The 14,594-nt window shown below is 35.3% G+C and overlaps 1 long non-coding RNA gene across 2 annotated transcripts in view; it reads left to right on the top strand.

Annotated features, from left to right (window-relative positions):
* Positions 1-4,960: 4,960 nt before the first annotated feature.
* Positions 4,961-14,594, top strand: part of LOC136832876 (uncharacterized) — a 198,836-nt gene continuing 189,202 nt past the window's right edge. For both annotated transcript variants that reach the window (XR_010851341.1, XR_010851340.1), the window contains exon 1: positions 4,961-6,039. This is a non-coding gene — a long non-coding RNA (uncharacterized lncRNA). The remainder of the gene's footprint in view (positions 6,040-14,594) is intronic.

Here is a 14,594-nt window from a genome sequence, read left to right as displayed (position 1 = left end):
TTAATGTGACTACATCCAGTAAAGTCAAGAAGGGTAAAATAGGAAATATTCTCCAGGAATAACAGTTCGCCTGTTTTTTTTCCGAACAAATGAAACGAAAAACACTCCTGGAACACAAAAACCAAAACATTCCTGAAACACACAAAAACACAAAAATTCCGAAAAATCGTGCAAGTGAAAAGGGACAATACTTTAATACAAATGGACATAGGAAGCCAAATATATTGCAGTCATGTCTGTGTGAAGAAAAGGAGAAAATCCGAAAAAAATAGGAAAAGTCAAATCTGACTTTGGGTAAACATTGAAAGGCCTTAAGTCCTTGAAAATAATCTGTAAACAGATGAAATTATTAACTTTTCCTTCTAAATTTAATTAACAGTGGAAATCCGCAAGTCCTCATAAAAAATACTCAACTTGTCTGTGTAGGGGTCATTAACACTGAAATTCCCCAAGTAATCAAAATTAAATAAATGTATCAAATAATTAACTTGCCTTACTGAAGGTAATTACATTGTAACTCCCCAAGTAATGAAAAAACGTAATTAAATAAAATAATCAACGTGTCTCTCCAAATGTCATTAACATTGCGACTCCCAAAGCACTCAAAAAATAGATAAACTAATTTACTTACCTTTCTATAGATAATTCTTGGTATCAGTCAATTGGTTCATTTGTCATTTCATGATTCTCCAAGGACAGCTAGCTTAAGGAGTGAAGGTTTCCTGCTGGCGAAACAATCAGAAGGAAAAATAAATGCCAAATACTTAAACAGAAATAGATATATACTAATAAATATAAGTAAATAAATGTATAAAATAATTATCTGATTTACATTAAAAGACTTGACATTCCAACTATGGATAAGTTTGAGGCAATGGAAGAGTGAATTTCCTTTATATTCGTAAGGCCATCTCTCTCTCTCTCTCTCTCTCTCACACACACACACACACACACACGCACACACACACATCCACCCACACGTAAATATAACAGCAACTCGAAATGAACTCACAATTTTTCGATTTTTTAAATATATATATACACACACACACACACACACACACACACACACATATATATATATATATATATATATATATATATATATATATATATATATATATATATATATATATATATATATATATATATATATATATATATATATATATATATATATATTATAATCTAATTATATATCATAATATAAATCTATTTTTTACAATGTATAATAAAAGAAGGGTTATAAAGGAATTTCACCCACACACATACAAACACGAATAAACCCAAAGGTTATGAGGAAAATAATGTGAAAATGAAGTGAAAATGGAGTGAAAATTAAGTGAAAATGAGGCGAAAATGAGGCCAAGGTGAAGTGAAAATGAGGTGGAAATTAGGCCAAAATGAGGTGAAAATGAAGTGAAAGAGGTAAAAAAAAAAAAAATAGAAGAGGAAGTAAAAATGAAGTGAAAAAGAGGTGAAAATGAAGTAAAAATGAAGTAAAAAATAAATGAGAAGGAAATACAAAAAATGAAGTGAAAATCAAGTGAAAACTCTCTAGATTCTTTGGTGAGGAGATGAGATACGTCAGGAGGAAATAGAGCCACTTCTCCAGCATGAGAAAACGGGGCTATAGCGTGACTGGCTCTAATATAATAGCGCTTCACGCCTTGAAACTCCCTCTCGCTCTCTCTTATATATATATATATATATATATATATATATATATATATATATATATATATATATATATATATTATATAACATATATATATATATATATATATATATATATATATATATATATACAATATTATATATATACAATACAATATATATACTGCAACAATGACAGCTTTGTCAATCCATACGTATAGTTGATCCAAATTCTAGTGTCTAACCATAAAGGCTGATGTATAGCCTCACTGATGCCTCCCTGGCTAAACATGAGTCTAATTGCTGCCATCTGCACGTCTCTCCAATCCCTCTTATCACATTCCACTCTCTCTCTCTCTCATCCGCCACATACCTGCTGAGCATAGGAATGACGGAGGGAAACCGCAACTGAATACATTGTTCCAAAGCCTCAGGTTCCTGGGATTGAAACTCCCCCCCATACACATTGCTGTAGACACAAAGCGGTTTGCCTTAACAGAAGTAAAACGGGAGGTACTGCTTGTGGCTTAAAAGCAATCTTACACTGAATTATCATTACATATATATATATATATATATATATATATATATATATATATATATATATATATATATATATATATATATATATATATATATATATATACATTAATATATACATCATATATATATATATATATATATATATATATATATATATATATATATATATATATATATATATAATGTATAATATACACATATTTCTATTAAAGTCAATGGCATTATTTGCAAAAATTATTTTTTTTTATTTAGACTTTGGATAAGTCTATACTTCTCGTTTTTCTTTTTAGTCAAGCTCCTCAGGAATAAGGAAAAATTCTCCCGTTTCTACAATAGTAACGAAAAAAAAAATTCAAAACAAATATGATTTTCATTTATAAAACTTTTTTCATTTTCTAGCCCTTGAGTTTCATTCAAGTAAAAAAAGTAACCCATTCACAAAAAAAGGAAAATTTTCATTCATGAGAATACAATTTTATTCTTAACCAAAAACAAATAGATCCTTTTCACTTTTACTTTTATTTTCTGTGGTAAAAATGGCGTTAATTATTTTCTGTGGTATAAGTGGCGTTACATTACTATGGCCATCGACGCATATACACAGGTATGTGTACATGCACGTGCTTATACATGTACATTTCACCGTATACATATGCATTATATGTTGTGGGGCCGGAGCTGTTAACTACTCTATTTCCAACAGATACGGGTAGAAATCTATTTGCAATAGGAAGCTGACGTGTAGGCCTATGCCCTGTCATTGTCTCAAAATATAAGAATTTAATGTGTAGGCCTATGACCCGTCATTGTCTAAAAAAAGTAAGAATTTATGCGTTGGCCTATACCGTGTCATTGCCTTAAAGTATAAAAATTCATGTGTAGGCCTATGCCCTGTCAGTCTCAAAATATAAGAATTTATGTGTAGGCCTGTGCACTGTCATTACCTCAAAGTATAAGAATTTATGTGTGGGCCTATGCCCTGTCACTGTCTCAAAATATAAGAATTTATGTGTAGGCCTATGCCGTCAGTCTCAAAATATAAAAATTTGTGTAGGCCTATGCCCTGTCATTACCACAAAATATAAGAAATTGATGTGTTGGCCTTTGCCCTGTCATTGCCTCAAAATATAAGAAATTAACTTGTAGGTCTATGCCCTGTCATTGTCTCAAAATATAAGAATTTGGTGTGTAGGCCTACACCCTGTCATTGCCTCAATATATAAGAATTTAATGTGTAGACCCACACCCTGTCATTGCCTCAAAATATAAGAATTTGATGTGTAGACCCACACCCTGTCATTGCCTCAAAATATAAGAATTTGATGTGTAGGCCTATGCCCTGTCATTGCCTTAAAATATAAGAAAGTAACTTGTAGGCCTATGCCCTACCATTGTCTCAAAATATAAGAATTTGATGTGTAGGCCTATTCCCTGTCATTACCTCAAAATATAAGAAATTGTGTAGGCCTATGCACTGTCATTGCCTTAAAATATATGAAAGTAACTTGTAGGGCCTATGCCTTACCACTGCCTCAAAATATAAGAATTTGATGTGCAGGCCTACACTCTGTCATTCCCTCAAAATATAAGAATTTGATGTGTATCCCTATGCCCTGTCATTGCCTCAAAATTAACTTGTAGGTTTATGGCCTGTCATTGACTCAAAATATAAGAATTTGATGTGTAGGCCTAATCTCACAATGATATTAACATTTTATATGCAGGATCGCTTATGTAGGACAACACCAATAAAAAAATGCTTGTGTATTTAGGCTGCCCATGAGAAAAATAAAATGCACAGACAAAATAATCCAAGATCTTCATAATAATACATAACTTGATGTATCTTTCATCAGAGATATTAATGGCAGACTTCACTACTGCGGGAACTCAAATCTGTGGTGTCATCTGCTTACCAGTTATGATTTTGACAATGGCTGGCAGTGCAGAATGCAACATTTGCAAGTCCATTTCAATAAATAAAAGATTCATTCTACTCTTAAAGGATTTTAGTGACTGTCTAAATAAATTAGTGACAGCTTACCAGTAATGATAGTCTGACGTTTGACATGGCAGGCAGTGACAAACGGAACATTTGAAAGCCTTTCAGTAAATAAAAGCTTTTTTCTGCTCTTACATTTTATCAGTGACTGTCAAATGCGTATTGAATAGAGTGCTGTCCACTAGATTTTCCTTACCTAGAGGGGGTTGGGGCGGGGAAAAAGATTGACGAACGAAACTCATGCTCTCGTTTCGTAGACCTTGCACCGCCAAAGGCGACCACTCATCACCCTCACACCCTGAAGTACTTTACTGCCGGGGAATTAAATAATGATAAATTTCGGGCGTTTATAGTAATCAATAGAAGAACTATTGAATGACGTCGGCAAAATATTTTTAAACTTTTGAGAAAAAATCTCTAATTAATTTAATAAGTCATATTAATAGTTTTAAATTGTTAGAGTCTAAATAATGGGCTCCCAGAACCCGCATTAAAAAATTTTGCTGGAAACAACGACTCATTTGGTACAAAACAATGGCTGCCTTGGGAAGGAGGAACCAAAATTGCCAACATAATATGAAGATATATCACTTCCTGTGAGGTACCAAATACCTGAAATACCCGCTGGAATAGCAAAATTGTTAGTTTTGTAATTATTTATAAACCTGGTTTATCAAATGTTCTTTATATAGTGCTTTATAATAAATTTCTCGCCTCAGAAAAATTCCAGCTGTTGGCTGCCCTGATGGTCCACCAGTGTCTGCCAAGACGCCAAGATGGCGATTCCTTAAGTTTCAACTGGGACGGAATTTCTAAAGAATTTTGTTTCATATCGTGTGATTGAATATCTTTATTCTACAAGCGCATACAAAGAATAATACATGCTGTCTGGATGAGAGCAAAGTACAGACAGCGACAGCGTCGTTGTCGGCAGCTGCTGGGAGAGTGACGACTGACGACAGCCTACAGCTCGTACATTAAAAACCCCCATATCTCCCCTCCAAGAATTTGGCAATGACAATATTCTCCTAAACTCATTATTATTTTGTTCACAAAATTCACTAGTAAATAAACAATATGAGTAATTATTAAACAGACATCTTTGGATAAGAGAGAGAAAACATCAAAACAAAACAAAACAAAAACAATCGTCATAAACGATCGTGAACGTTAGCCAGTGCTGAGACAAACAGTGACATGACATTAGCTCTTTGAGTATTTGTCTCAACGTAAGAAAATTAACTCTTGACTATATGTTTCAACCAAAGAAAATCTCTTTAACAGACAAAGTTATCAACTGATACATGTTTTTAACGTATAAAATCTGTCATCCCTGCAGATTTGGATATATTTCTTACGGGACGCAATGGCTAAGTGCAAAATGTAAGATGAGTTACGCGGAGGTTGATTTTTCAACACTCCCGAGCACGACGTCACATGGAGAGACATCGGTAGCCGCTGGGCAATAGCTTAGCGGGAGTTTTCATGAAATTGTGCCAATTTTTGAGGTATTTGGAATTTAACACGGCCATGGTGATATGTGCTATTTATGGATGCTGTAACACAGAAAGGGACAATGTTGGAAGTGAAAAGGTTAGCTTTTACCTACTCCCTAAAGATCCCGAAATGTGCAGGAGGAAGTGGGTGAACATCTACAGAAGTGACCAAATAACCAACAACGCAAGAGTGTGTTCGGTCCACTTTCAACAAAGCGGTTATGCAAGAAACTTCAGGCATGAATTGCTCCACTACTGAACAGCGAATGCAAGAAAACTGAAGGATGATGCCCATACCGATCCAACGTTTACCTCTGCATGATGGTGCCACAGTTGATTCAGGTATCAAATATCTTGATTTAGTTTGGTTTAGTCTACGTGTTACATTTAAAACTGTGGATAAATATAATATTAAATACTATAGGTTTATACGAATAGTTCTGTCAATCAAAAGGTAAAACTTTACTTTAGTTGCACGGCCTGATTCCCACCAGTCGTCGACCGAGACAGGTTACGGCCTTTTTTTTGGAAGGTGAGGTCCAGGGGCAACGAAGTCCCCCGCCAGGTCAGGGCAAGCCGCCCTAGGTTAGGTTGGGTAGGTAAGATCTGGTTAGGTCAGGACCTGGCATTATAGGAAGGTTACATCTATTTATGTATGCGGAACCCTCCCCGGTCGACGACTGGCGGGAATCAGGCCGCGCAACTAAAGTAAAGTTTTACCCATTAAAGCGCATAAATATATCTTCCGTTCGATTTTTAATGCGTGTAAATAATTGACTGGTAAAGAATGATAAGACTGAAATTAGCCTAGACCTGTAAGTTGTTAATAACTACAGAGGGGATATACAATTCAGCACGAGAGAGACACGTAGACTTTATTGAAATTGTTTTCATGTGCATGAAATGGGCCAATTATTTGTTGGGCAAAGGAAGGGGACAGTTATTTTAGAGACATAGTGAGAGAAAGAGTGAGAGAGAGCGTTTTCCGTAACTGAATGAACCATAGGTTTATACGGAGTGTTATATCTTCCATTCGATCCCTAATGCAAATCAACCGCGTTCACCGGTTAAGATTGACAAAATTGGAGTTAGCCCTAACCTTTGTATGTTGATAATGACTGCAATTAGGCCTAGACCTATGTATGTTGAGAATAACTGCAATTAGGCCTAGACCTATGTATGTTGAGAATAACTACAATTAGGCCTAGACCTATGTATGTTGAGAATGCTGCAATTAGTCCTAGACCTATGTATGTTGAGAATAACTGCAATTAGGCCTAGACCTATAGAATAACTGCAGTTAGGCTTAGACTATGTTTATTTGGTAAAGGAAGGGGAAGATTATGTGAGAGAGAGGGAGAGAGAGATTACTAGAGATTTTCTTGCATATGAATAAGCCTACTTATATCGGTGGTTAGGAAGGTGAAAATGAAGTTATATACGTATATATAGTATATATATATATATATATATATATATATATATATATAGAGAGAGAGAGAGAGAGAGAGAGAGAGAGAGAGAGAGAGAGAGAGAGAGAGAGAGAGAGGAAATTTACACCAATTTTTTCATTCATATGAATAGGTCTTTCATAATTTTTATTGTAAGGAATGTCAAAATGATAAAATACAAGATAATATATACAAGATATATATATATATATATATATATATATATATATATATATATATAATATATATATATATTATATATATTTCTACATCTCATGAGACGTCTCCTACCTGTAACCGATGAGATTGAGAATGAGGTAGATGTCATGGGAAATTTAATCTGTGATAGAAAATGAGTCTTGAAGTTATTTGGGATGATTCATAGCACGTAGTAAGTTTAGGAATAAGTATCCATCTTTAGGTTCAGCTGATATAGATGGAACAAGCGAGGATTGGATCTCAAATGTAAAGAGAAAAATATTACATAGACCTTCTGTACAATTTCAAAAAGATCTGCAACATATGGAAGAGTTATTCAAAACTTTCCGTGGGGAAACGTTGAAGCCGGAAGGCATGTTCGGCCAGACGAGTGGGCCGCCTGGTTTTTTTTTTTTTTTTTTTGCCTAGGTTAGGTTAGGTTGGGTTAGGTTAGGATAGTTTAAGGGTTGTATCGATATCAAATTTGGGCGTGGTAAACTGATTGAGACTATTTTCAAGTAAATTCTATGGTTAGTTTTTAAAATATGGCGTCAGAATTTTTTCAGGGAAGACCCCGACCCATAATACAGTTGGGGAATATGCCTCCCGGCTGCATAAGCATTATCCAGTCTTCTCGTTATTTTCAAGGGCAAAAATGTTGATGTTCCGGAGGATATAATTAGTTATTTTTTTAGACGCGGAATTTATTTTAGAATCAAAATATTAAACTGATAAGGGAAACAACCACTGCAAAGCAAAGGTAATAAAAAAAAATAGTTCAGTGATTTTTGATGAAGATTTAACAGTTTTAAGGCGGTAATAGGGGAGTGTTAAATGAATTATAAATCAAGTTTATATTATTTTCTCAAGTGCCCATTCTGTTGGTTTCCATTTCCAATGTTTAGTTTGTTTTTCATGTGCAAGTTTATGAATAAATAATTATAACATTAACAAAAACAATATTGTGAACTCAAGAGGCGCCGACCAGTAAGTCGTATTGACGCTCAGCACCAAGTGCGCCGTGTGACGTCACGGAGCACATACATCCTCTCTGCGGCTTGCGCGATAAAGAGTTGGGCTTTAACTTCATCCTCCTAATGCTTAGAAATCGAGAAATGGTAATTGCAGCATTTTTCATCCTCTTGGAACATTCTCCTCTAACGGTGGCAGGGGCACTGTCGTTTGTTTTGGAGGCATGGTGACCGTTGCAGCTGGAGTTGTGCCATTGAAGGCACTAGGCCTATTTACGTCCAGTGAGGCCACGGAAAGAGCGTGATGAGGGAATTTCTCTGGTACTAGGCGCAGCTCCTTACAGGCTGTTAATGAAAGGTAGAAGTGTTTAGCTGTCTTCATGAAATAAACGTCCTGCAAAGTGGAGCGCCCTTCATACTTCATTCGGCAGGTAGCCGATCTCATGCACCTCAGGGGGTATGTCGGCGACATCCCTCAGGCCAGCCCAGTGTCGCAGCAGTGCAGGTCGCGCATTAATTAATGAAAGCAGGGAGGGTCCCGCTATGCACACTTTGGCGCCCGTGTCCGTCACAGCGGTGGCAAACTTACCGCCCCTCCCATGATCATGTTCTTCCTCCACCTTGATCGTCGGTTGAGGGGTGTGGCGGGCTTCATCCACTACAGCGGCTCCTGAAATGTCTACAGATGCTGCAGTCCCTCTGGATTCTTCTTATTACTTCTGCAGTATTTCCTCAGATGACCTACCTTCTGACAAACGTGGCATGTGAGGGATTTGGCTGGGCAAGAGGCCCTGGCCCGACCATGTCGACCTCCGCAATTACTGCAACTACGATGTTTGAGGTTCACATTACCCCTGGGTCCTTGCAGCTTCCGGTGCGGTATCCAAGTCGGTGTCGGTGCCAGCCGTATTAAGAAAATAGCGCCAAGATTTCCAGCCTTTAGCATCTTGCTGGTCGCTTCAAACGTACAGCACATGGCCCGTCAGGCATCAGTATTATTAAAGAATATATAACTGAAACCCTTGCCTTTTTAAATTCTGTTACTGATTCCATCATAACTTTACGTAGTAACATGCATTCTGACAGGTCAAAATCACAGTGAGGGCATTTGAAATCACAATCGGCAGCTCTCTGTGTGAACTAAATAAAATAATCGCTCACTGACTGATCTGGATGGCCCTTGCACTATACTAAAAAAAAAAAAAAAACCAGTGCACTGCCTGATTTTGATGGTCGAAGCACTATTTTTCCCTCGGCTGTGAGATTGCGCCATTGAGCATCAGTAAGCCTGGCGTCGAGGGCCCGTTGAAGGGCGGGGACGCAGTGTAGCCGGACATGATGAACAGCTTCTGTACCTGGCCATCTGCAAAGTTGCAACCAACAGGGCATTGAGCACCTCCAGGACCGGAATTCCACCTATGACACCTCGATCTCGCATTTCTCTGGTGCTGACGACTGTGGAATCCTCGGGAGGGAGGCCGCTCCCGTATTCAAGGAGGCACGAGCGGGGCCAGCCCGAAGCACCTGAATCGCCTGTTGCTGTGCTGATAGGACTGCCAGAGCGTGTAGCATGGACGGAACGATGTTCCGGGGGATCACTGGGATTCTGCGGGTAGCTACAGATGGCCTTCGAGCCCTTGGTGTTCCGGGCGTATTCCTGCGAGGTGGGGCCATTGCTGGAGATGCGCCGTGTTCTGCTGAATAGCACAAACAAATAATACATGCTGCCCGGATGAGGGCCAAGCACAGACAGCGACAGTGTGGAGGCGGTAACATCATCATAGCTGCTCAGAGACAGCCCACAGCCCCTACACTAAAACCCCTACACAAGTTAACATTTTCAGATGCTCAGTTGTTTTTGAATTCGAAATAAAGAAATCTGTATATATGAAAGCTTTCATATAAAGAAAAGTATCCACGAAAACATAACAGATTTGTTTTACATATAACCTAAAAGAACGATAGAATTTCGAAGTAGGATGATGCCATGTAACAACAATAATATCCATGATACATAAAGCAGTGGTGAAAATTACTCCTTTGATTCATATTACCGGGCATTTGTGTGTGTGTGTGTTTATATGTGTTTTTTTTTACACATAATCCATATTGCTTACAGCAAATATATGAACTGTAACGTATATTTTTTTTCTACCCCACAAAATAAAGTTCAGTTTCACATTCTGAATAAAATGAATTCACAGGCGAATAATATAAAGGAAAAATATTTGCTATTTTTACCCTTTTACTGCAAAGCCAAATTTTTCCAATCGAACACCTGTGATGATGCATTTTTCTAGAACATTCTTCCATTCAATCGGAAATAAGATTTGATCAAACGTATTTCTTTTTAAAGGAAGCCTTTTACAGTGACTACGTAAAGATAAAATAATTTTTCTCAAAAGCACATTCTTACAAATTTGATGTGAAATTTCAAAATACTTTTATGGCACATTCTAATGTTATATCATATCTCCAGGAAGTGGTATACTGAGTATACTTTGAAGTCATTATATTGTTTCAGGTATAATACATAAATTCAAAGGTCCTAGTGCAGGTGGAAAGGATTAAACTGAATTTAAGCTATACAGACACACACACACACACACACACACACACACACACACATATATATATATATATATATATATATATATATATATATATATATATATATATATATATATATATATAACAAAAAAACAGGAACTATAAGAACTATGACAGTAGGCATAATTCTGATAAAGTTTGTATTACGAGATATGGAAGAAGAGACATAATTATTTGTAGATCGACAGATAAATCTTGGGCAACATTGAAGAAGGGAATATATATATATATATATATATATATATATATATATATATATATATATATAAACATATATAATATATAATTATATATATAAATATATATTATATATATATATTTATATATATATATATATATATATATATATATATATATATATATATATATATATATATATATATATAAATTTGAGGACTATTCTTACGCCATAGGGACGGGAAATTATAGCAAAATATGTCAGTCGTGCTTTCAGTGACTTTGATATGTATCACGATCACAATTTTTCATCTAAGAGAAGAAAGAGAGAGAGTGAGAGAGAGAGAGGAAATTCAATTGCAAATTCATCGTTCATTTTTCCACGGCGTTACCCTCCTGGCGTCACACACGATTTCGTACAAGTTATAATTAAATTTTGTCCTATCAGCGGACTTCCTCTTTTCAGCTAGAGGACACACAATTTTTTTTTTCGCTACCTCAGTTCGACCGGTGATATTTACTAGTGTTTTGATGCTGAAAATCTATGAAGTGGAAGGTTTTTTCGAAGCTTTGTTCTGAAGGTAAATAAAATAGACTATTTTAAAGTTATGTTTTTTTAGCATAGTTTGCAATTAGAATAACTAAATTGATTTGTTTGTTAATAAAAAAAATATATGTGATGGAAGGTTTCTCAAAGCTTTGTTCAGAACTGTTGTTTGAGCACAGTTTGAGATTAAAACAACTAAACTGATTGCGTTTGTAAGTAAAAAAAAATACATTTGATGGAATGTGTCAAAGGTTTTCTCAATAGGCAAATAAAAAAAAAACACGGAGTAATATTGTTTGAGCGTAGTTTGAGATTAAAACAACTAATTTGATTTTGTTTGTTAAAAAAAAACTACATTTGATGGAGTGTTATCAAAGATTTGTTCAGAAGGCAGATAAAAACCCATTTTCGAGTAGTTTTGTTTGAGCATAGAAATGAAAACAATTAAACTGATTTGATTTGCTTTATAAAAATATTTTAGTTTTCTCTAGGAGTCAAAAGTATCGAGGTGATTGTACCAATATCAGTTTACCTAGTTAAATAAAGATTTAAAACTTACAATTTATACTTTATTTACATTTCACTTAATGACAACGTTTCAACTTGGTGTCACTAATGTTTTTGCAAATAGGATATATCTTGACCTAAACCAGTTCAGAAATAGATAATTTTCAATACACTTTTCCAGTGTCAACCACAATCTCTAAAAGATGTGGAATGTTCAAATTTTTAAAACAAATATTGGATATTCTACTATGTACAGACAGACATACGTATTCCAAAGCCTAAAGATTAATATCTGCTGTGGAATATTCATATTTTTTAAACAAACATCATTGAATTGCCTCCTATGTATAGTCAGGCATAAGTATTGAAAAGTCTAAAGGTTGAACGTGTGGAATATTCATATCTTTTAAATAAATACCATTGGATAGTATCGTATGTATAGACAGGCATAGGTATTTAAAAATGGAAGCATTAATTTCTTTGTAGACTATCCATATTTTTTTTTTTTTTTTGCAGATTACTCTTGGCAACTATCGATTAAAATGCCAGTTTTCATTCCAGTTTGTGCTCAGTGTAGTTCAGATGTCCTTTGTCCTCGGCTAATAAGATTATACTTTCCATTAAGACTCCAGGGAAGATTAATTCAATCATTGCATTTGGTATATTTCGCGTGATGCAAAGAAAGACTTCTTCTTATTCGCTTTCTCAACTTCGGATCGGAAACGAAGGAGGATTTCAACTTACAAGGTTGAAGTAAATGGGATTTAGAATGCACTGCTAATGCCTGCTATTCGTTCTGTATGTTTTAAAGCTTTATTTGACTAAAAATGACTTTTAAATCTTAATTTAGAAGTCACTGGAAATCCCTGTCCTTCAGTCTTGTATGTTTTATCATTCTTTTTCTACAAAATTTATCTTTAAAATAGGATAAACTGGTCAGTACGAGAGGTAAAATTATGAAAGATGTTTGTTGAAGTAAATGGGATTAGAGTACACTGAAAGTTCCTGTCCTTCGTTCTGTATGTTTTAGAGTTTTATTTTTAGTAAAAATAACTTTAATTGGAAATCTCTCTTATAAATAGACGAGGCTAGGTTAGACTGGACGGTTTACTGTTAAGCTACAGATACAATCTCTCTCTCTCTCTCTCTCTCTCTCTCTCTCTCTCTCTCTCTCTCTCTCTCGTAGAAAATCTTCCTTTATTCTTGCTATTTCTTTTTGTTTCAAAAAGAAAATCCTGTAATGAACTATAAAATTCCTAGATCTCTCTCTCTCTCTCTCTCTCTCTCTCTCTCTCTCTCTCTCTCTCTCTCTCTCTCTCTCTCTCTCTCTCTCTCTCATAAGTCAGCTCCCTTTATTCATCCTGTTTTTTTTATTCCAGAAGAACAATACTTCCTGCATTGAGCAACAAAATGCCCAAATATCTCTCTCTCTCTCTCTCTCTCTCTCTCTCTCTCTCTCTCTCTCTCTCTCTCTCTCTCTCTCTCTCTCTCTCTCTCTCTCTCTCTCTCTCTCTCTCTCTCTCTCTCTCTCTCCCAATACATAGTCAGGTAAACGAACCATATTTCACCATCAGAGCAATGCCATCAATCACACGGTATATTTCTATCCTCGACCTCACAAAGGAACATCTATACTTTAAACCAGAATTTTAAAAAATGGTAAATAGATTCAGATTGAATAAAAACTGCACGCATTGCACTGAATAGGTTTTGCTTGATTGATGATTGATGATAGATTGCTTTAGTTCCTGGTCAATCATGGCGCCAGGTGGAATTGATGAATTGCTGATTGCAGGTACATTCTTTTTATGTATGACTGGGTAAGCGTAATAGCACGTCATGAAGACTAAAAGATATTTCAGAGAGAAATTGATTGTTAGGATTCCATTTCGAAAAATATCTATCTATCTTCATCTAGGATGTTATTTAACGAAATTCATTCCCCCCAAAAAAAACTTATTTGGTTACGTCCAGTTTTATTAATTATTTTATCGTTGATAATTCGATTTCGCAGAAAATAATACATGACATATATTTTCTGAAGCGTCTCAGAAGCATGAAACCAGGTCAGCGAATTCATGATTATTTTCTCATTCAATTTTGCAATTAAATTAGTTCATGTTCCTATGAATTTATAATCAAGTTATATTTTAGTTTTGAAATCAAGTTAGATCATTAGATAGTGGAATGTTGCACAATAATCTTCAATCCAATCTTCCTTTTTGACAGATGTTACGATTGTGGTGAAAATTTGACTTTCGAAACGGCATCGTTCTTTTAGGTTATACACAAACCCTGAAATGTCCTCTTGGATATATTTTCGTTGATAAAACAGATCGTTCTTTTAGATTATTATTATTATTATTATTATTATTATTATTATTATTATTATTATTATTATTATTCAAAAATTGAATCCTATTCATACGGAACAAG

The sequence above is a fragment of the Macrobrachium rosenbergii genome, chromosome 50, assembly GCF_040412425.1.
Source record: "Macrobrachium rosenbergii isolate ZJJX-2024 chromosome 50, ASM4041242v1, whole genome shotgun sequence".
Taxonomy (NCBI): Eukaryota; Metazoa; Arthropoda; class Malacostraca; order Decapoda; family Palaemonidae; genus Macrobrachium; species Macrobrachium rosenbergii.
The sequence above is the reverse complement of the archived record's forward strand: the minus strand, read 5'-3'. Positions and strand labels throughout refer to the sequence as shown.